The sequence below is a fragment of the Mytilus californianus genome, unplaced genomic scaffold (genome assembly GCF_021869535.1).
Source record: "Mytilus californianus isolate M0D057914Y unplaced genomic scaffold, xbMytCali1.0.p SCAF_15, whole genome shotgun sequence".
Taxonomy (NCBI): Eukaryota; Metazoa; Mollusca; class Bivalvia; order Mytilida; family Mytilidae; genus Mytilus; species Mytilus californianus.
The window spans coordinates 13,488,862-13,496,510 of NW_026262637.1; the positions used below are offsets into that span (position 1 = coordinate 13,488,862).

Sequence of the window (7,649 nt, forward strand, 5' to 3'; positions counted from 1 at the left end):
TTACATAGATGTGAAGGAATCAAACATTTTATGTTTCAATATTGGGTTTTATTTGTTTGTTTTATTGTTAAACATTTATGACATATACGACTTACTGTTGATTATCTCAGGAATCAAAGTAAACACTATTCAGTGCTTTCCGGGAGTGTCGCAGTAGAGGCGGACACATTCGATTTTTGAAAAACATTGCTCAAAGATACCAGGCTTATAATTATGTACGACAGAGGCGTGTTTCGTCTAATAAAAACTCATCAGTGACACTCGAAGCGAAAAAGTTCTACAATATGCAACATTTATTCAAATAGTTATTATCAACACCAACATACTGGATCGTAGGTCATTTTAATGAGATTACATCTCTTTTAAAATATTGTTGGATAAATATAAATTAGGCGTAGGAGTAAAACTTATATTGGTCCTTCAAATGGCCCTAAAAGTAAAAAGGAAATTAACAAAAATACCGAACTCCAAGGACAATTCAAAACGGAAAGTCTTTTATCAAATGGCACAATCAAAAGCTCAAACACATCATACGAATGAAAAACTGTCATATTCCTGACTTGGTACAGGCATTTGCTTATGTAAAAAATGGTGGATTAAACCTGGTTTTATAGCTAGTTAAACCTCTAAATTGTATGACAGTCGCATAGAATTCCATTATATTGACAACAACATATGAGCAAAACAAATAGACAGAATAGGTATAAATGTAAAAAAATGGGGTACAGCAGTCAACATTGTGTTATAATCTTAATCACTATAAAAACAAATAACTATTTAGACAATGAAAAACAAAATGGCATATAGGCAATCTATAGACAAAGCACATAAGCACTGTAACACAATGATAGGATGTATAAATATGCCAAAAGGATATGAAGTAAAAGAAACAAAATACCGATCTAATTCTAGGTATTGCTGGTTCAAAGCCAATAACAACTAATAAATAAATCATGTTTTCGCAGTCTCAGATGTCAATCAGTACACATTCAACGGATTAAGTGTAAAGACGTCATAAACAGAAAAAACATGAACTTGTGCAATGCCAAAATATAAGTATCGACAGGATACTGAGCCATAAGAATTCAGATCTGTATAGCAGTACATTTTAATTATAATGCTCTTTACAGTTGTCTTATGAAACAATCAACATAACATTAAGTGTAACCAATATATATGACATTTTTATACAATAATTAAAATACATTATTTACAATATATCATTTCCTGATGAAGGTAAATCCAGAAAAGCGCTTCGGACGCATTAAATTTATAACGTGTTGTTTTCGTTCATTTTTTACAGCACTGGGTCGATACCTCTGCTGGTGGACTATCAGTCCCCGAGGGTATCATCAGATCAGTAGTCAGTACTTCGGTATTGACATGATTATTAATAAACCTTTCTAAATTTGCCCGTTTATAAATTTTGAAATTACAAAGAAACTAAGGTTTCAACTCCCTCAGGCAAAGTTGGCCTTACAAGGATTTGGCTATTATTTTAGGTCATTTTTTATTATATAGCTCTTCAACTGTTTTGGATTTATACATCCTTGGCTTTCAAATATTCGGCTTTGAGCGTTCCTGATGAAGGTAAATCCAGAAAAGTGCTTCGGACGCATTAAATTTATAACGTGTTGTTTTCATTTTTTGCATGTATTAAGAAATTCGTCTATTGCCAATAGTTAGTATAAATATTGTAGATTGAAACTCACGCATGCAATTGATGAGGTGAAGTTGGTGGAAAATAGTTCCAATTACGGAACAGGAAATGTTACAAGAAGGTGGAGAATATATAGCAGATTTTTGTAGCGGTTACAAACTGTTTTTTGGAAATATTGTTCAGCAGAATGGTATGTTGTAGAGTTATAAATACCATATTTAAACTGTAAAATAAGAGCTCCGAGTAACAATATGAAATTTTGTTGGTGGAGAGCACAGTAAAAGAATTTAAAAAGATCCCATTCATGTATTGTGTCGAGCAATATCACTGTTATTGATTGTATTTTTGTGTTTTTCTCGATACATAAAATAGCTGTTTCTTTGTTTGGCCAGCAAACAGGAAGATGAATTGATAAGATCGGTCCCAAGTTATCAATATCTGTTCAAACATTATGACGACGGTATTAGGTCCGGGACAACTTTTTTGACGTCACAAATCCATGATATACAACTTGAGACGAGGGCAGAGTGAATTGATGTACACGTAATTGATACAGCTACATAACGACATATATATATATAAAAAAACGTCTCGAAGTTAGTATGAATCGATTGAACAGAAAAAAAATAACTCATATATATGTCGTTAATACCACATTCACCTGATATCCAAACAATAAATGACATTAGACAGCCACTGACGAGGTTCCTGAAATAAGTATTTATTGTAATCTCAATCTTCGAATGTTCATACTCTATTCAGAGCAAAATAAAAACTTCTTAATAATTATTTATATTCCAATAATTACAAAAAAAATTTGTTAAAAACAGAAATTGTTATAATAGCTTGAATAACAATAAAGTGAACCATTCAATGATAATCTTTCTGGCGTCTTTTTTTTCAAAATTAGAGGCCAATTAAACTAAATTTTATGAACTTTTATTTTCAAAAATATTGATACAAATTCCTGAGCATATCAATATCTGTGTAGACAAAGAATAATTCCTTTACTTTAAGTGAGAAACGTCATTAACCCTTGCCATATGGTCCAGTCATTTGACGTGTTGGCTGCCATTTTCGGTTTTTGGTTTCAAAGATGGTTACAATAATCTTTTAACAGAAAACATCTTCTTCAACAAATCTAAATGTTATTTATTTATAATCTAATAACTGAAGGAGCGAAAATGCAGTCCTAGAACTATGTTGTTGACAAAAAGGTATTTTAGGTCGGGTTTTTCCCAAGGGATATATAAATAAGAAGATGTGGTATGAGTGCCAATGAGACAACTCTCCATCCAAGTCACAATGTATAAAAAGTTAACAAATTATAAGTCAAAGTATGGCCTTCAACACGGAGCCTTGGCTCACACCGAGAAGCAAGCTATAAAGGGCACCAAAATGACTAGTGTAAAACAATTAAAACAGGAAAACCAACGGTCTAATCTATATAATAAACGAGAAACGAGAAACACTTATGAACCACACCAACAAACGACAACCAGCGGGTATAAAAGTTTTAACAGGCGCCAACCTTCATCCTAACCTGAAACAGTAGTGTAACATTACAACATAAAAAGACATATGCATATTTTAGGTCGTGAAGTAATAAAATTGTATTACTACATTTTTGTCACTGACTTTTTATCGAACAAAGGTAGATATACACATACGTGTATTTCCAACCTGATATTCATTTTGATAACAACATAATCATTCTTTCAGTGCACCATTCAGAGACTCGTAAGTATGAAATGTATGAATACTCAGCATTCTTCTTACACACATCATTCACTGATTTGCTACCATTTAGTAGCGAAGCATCACATAAATCTTCACTTTTGATCATAATCACGCGTTTGGTATTTGTCTCAAAACTAAAACACTAACAAAAGTACACTCAACGACATGTTGAAATGTTTTGATTGTATTTTGCCTTTAATTTCAACAAATTCATAATTTCTTACGTGAACTTATGTTTTTGGAAGGTTATATGTCATTTTTTTTTTCTTTAAAAAAATGGGAACTATTTATAAATATGCAAAAGTAATGGCATTGGGACTCCTATATATATTTGAACTGTACATGTTTATTTATTAAAGCATTCTGCATTCAAGCTAACCTACCTCATCTGCAGATAAGCAAACGATGTACTATAGCTATTTATTCAAACATTTTCTCCTCCAACTCAACCCCACATTGTTTTAGTGCATCCGCGTTACGCAAAACATTAACAACAAAATCACTTAGATGCATTTAAATTTCAAACCTTTTTTTGTTTACAGATGATGCTAATAGAAGGGGGAGAGGGTCGTTAATAACTGTTTTGATTTATATTTTATATACGCTGAAATAGAATTTTTCTATTTCAATTATACATGTTTATTCTTCATATTTTGTGTGTGTCCCATTTTGGTTTAAGTTCTACGTTTCTATGTAACCAAGAAACCAGACAACAGATACATGTGTTAATAAAATTTCAAATATTGTCATTTTATAATCATTAGTAATGATTAGATTCTTCTTTATAAACAAGAATTTCAACAATTTGTATCATATCTTAGCAGTTGTTAAGTAAATCAATATGCCAAAATTAAACGATATGAAAACAGGCCATTGTAGCCATATATATATACAACACTATAAACTGAAGCAGTATTATATTCAGTAGGAAATGCATAAGAGATATCATAAACGTTTTAGGAAAGACCAAATTTTCATTAAGAATTATTAGTTAACTTAATATACAACAAAGATGATCCATTCCGATTCAAGCTACCGCAGGGAAAAACACTGATTAGTCAACATTATTAGTATCTACCATTCATTTGGGGTTTTTTTGTATGCAAGAATGATAAGTGTTGCTTTGGTTGTATATTTGTTTGCCCTAATTTATAGGTATAAAAAGAGCAGTTTCGAAGAGCAGTAAGTATTTATATTTTTGAGATAATCCTCTTGATAAACAATATCGGTACTCATGAAGATGACAATACTGCCCAATCAGGGCCATTACATTTTTCCAAGAGAAATGTTTTATTTCAAGCTAACAAATTTTGGGCATCAGTAGTTTACCGATGTTCGGTTTTTGTTTGTTACCTTGATATGTCTTCTTAATCGATTCATAATATTGGAACATCGGTAAAATACTGTTGCCTTGATTTAGATTGTTTAACCAGTTGTTCAATGTTTGTATAAGGTTTTGGATTTTCAAATATTGTGTAATCGGGCATCACTTAAGAGACTTTGATTGTCAAAATTCGCATATGCAGTGGGGAAATTTTTACTCCCACTGGATCGATGTCTATATTCACCTCTACTACATTCCAAATTAAAATCATTTATTGTTTAAAGTATAAATGTTATTTACTTCTCAAAATAGCATTGTGATACATTATTGATTGTCTTGTTCATAGGTCATTTTTTGAAGAAGTCTTTTATTGGTTATTGATAGGTTTTTTTGTTCTATATTGGATTTTGGCTGATTTCTGTAATCTCTTGTATTTTTTATGTTATTGCCATAAATCATATATCATATTAAGCCGGGTACGTATATAAAGCTTAAAAAGCGAAAAAAAATTGTTTATTTTGAATTGTGTATTATTGCATTTTCGTTAACAAATGTGTCAATTGAAACTTTATTAATTATTTTATAGAATGCAAAGCGTTTTGTTTTCACTGTTCTGTTCGAAGAAGAATTTGAGAGCTTACGGGAAAATGTGGAAGTTTGTTTCTCTATCTTGCGACATTTCTTCATATACATTTACCACTTGTACACGATAAAAAATAGTAGTGTATGCTGTGTTTATAAAGAAACGCAATAAACTGTTTCAGAAAATTGATCGCCCTGAAGATCATAAAAAACATTTCATTAAAATCAAATATGTCAATAAAGATTTTGATTTTGTAAATATTGCCGGTATTTTTAATAAACTGTTAACACAGAGATATGTCTCGCCTATTTGTTATTTTGCTAATGCAAATGTTGAAATTAGAATAGCAATACTAACATGTAAGTTATCCAATATTCAAAGTCAATGAACCATGACTGAAGGTACAAGGCTAAACAATCTCCATAGAAATGAGATGTGCCAATGCTAATACAACTGCATACCAAATACCATTGACTTTTCATTAGTCGTTCCTTTTAAACAAACCTAAACACAAACATTAACTTGTAAACTATGTAAAAGTTTCAAAGTCAATGAACCATAATGAGGGGGTGGGGTTATATAATCTCCATGGAAATGAAACTTGCAAATGCAAATACATTTGCATACCAAATATCATTGACTTAATGGTTAAATTGACATTAGTGGTTCATCTTAAACTGACCTAATCACAAACTAATACTTGTAAACTAAGAAAAAGTTTCAAAGTCAATAGACCAGGACTGAAGGGTAAGGACCAAATATTCTCCATGAAAATGAGATGTGCTAATGTTTATACAACTGCATACCAATTATCCTTGACCTACCACTAACGATTCCCCTTAAACTGACCTAATCACAAACTAATACATGAAAAATAAGCAAACTTTTCAAAGTCAACATGGAAGTGAGATATGCCAATACTAATACAACTGCATGAATACCAAATATCATTGACCTACCACTAGTGGGTAAACTTTTCACGTCAATTTTGAATTTAAGACTTATCACTTTTTTAGAAGAATATTTGTTGTTAAATGAAAACCAGTTTTGTTTCAGAAAGGGCTATTCCACTATAGACAGCATATTTACTCTGCATATTTTATACGAACTACTGAGACAAAAAAAGAAAAAACTTTTTTTGTGCTTTTATTGATTTTGTTAAACATTCGATACAGTTTGGAGATCTGCTCTTTGGTCAAAACTCATTTTACATACAGTGAATGGGAAGATGTATAATACTATATTTAATATGTATAAAAATGTCAAATCACGAATATTCAGTGATGGTGAATATGTAGATGTAGACGTTCCCTTGTCACCATCTTATGGTGTTTATATACCTCAATTTGTTCGATTTGCCCGTGTATGTAACAACGTATTTGATTTTAACGAAAGAAATCTCTGTAATACTGAAAAATTATTACACCAGGGTTTTCGATACCACAAACTTGTCAAAACATTTATTAGATTTTATCATCGGTACAAGGACATCATTCGTAAATATAAATCAACGTGCAGACATCTTATACGTTCAGGTATTACACATCCAATCTTTTATGGTAATATTCTATACAAAGCACAAAAATGTCGTCATTCACCTCAAAAGCTAACCAAATCTTTAAACAGACTTATTCGGAAGGGATATCGTTACGATACTGTTGTCAGGTCATTAAAGATGACATTTTTGGAATTAACATTGATTCACTCATATGGTCTTTGCATTGGAAATAAACACATTTATTCTAAAACCAGTTGTTGGCATGATACGCGTTATGATCTTCTCGTATATTTTATGATGGTATGATACTAAACCCATTACGGGAGGGATTGTGCTTGATTTTCATATGATGAAGACATAATCTTTCAATCAGCTAAATTGAGGTCTGGAACTGGCATGTCTGGAACTGGCATGTCAGTAACTACTATTAGTCCTTTGTTAATTTATCTTACGATGATATTTATAACTATACTGCCTTATTCAATTAACAACACAAACACACAAAATTTAGATAATTTTCTGGAGAGAGAAAACAAGAATTTGAAGCAACAATAAAACATCGAAAGTACAAAATTTCAACAAAAATCTAATATTTGTTGTCTGTTTCATTGTTCTTCGTCCAGAGACTGTGGTTAATCATGGAAATATTAGTTAATTGAAAACAGAATGTAAGTATCAACAATAGTTGGTCTAACACTGTGGTGACACACGATAATAGATTCATGCATTAAAATACTTTGTATCATTATACTTCATATTAACAAAGGTCAGGATTTTATTGGTAAATGCAAGATAACATTCTCCACAAAGATATAGCGCAGTGCGTAGTAATTTTCCAATGATA

General features: G+C 31.2%; 1 long non-coding RNA gene across 1 annotated transcript; it reads left to right on the forward strand.

The window, feature by feature from the left end:
• Window positions 1–1,704: 1,704 nt before the first annotated feature.
• Window positions 1,705–5,600, forward strand: LOC127725449 (uncharacterized). Its single transcript, XR_007993006.1, has 4 exons — window positions 1,705–1,850; window positions 3,383–3,400; window positions 4,556–4,582; window positions 5,311–5,600. It is a non-coding gene; the product is annotated as an uncharacterized LOC127725449 (long non-coding RNA).
• Window positions 5,601–7,649: the final 2,049 nt, after the last annotated feature.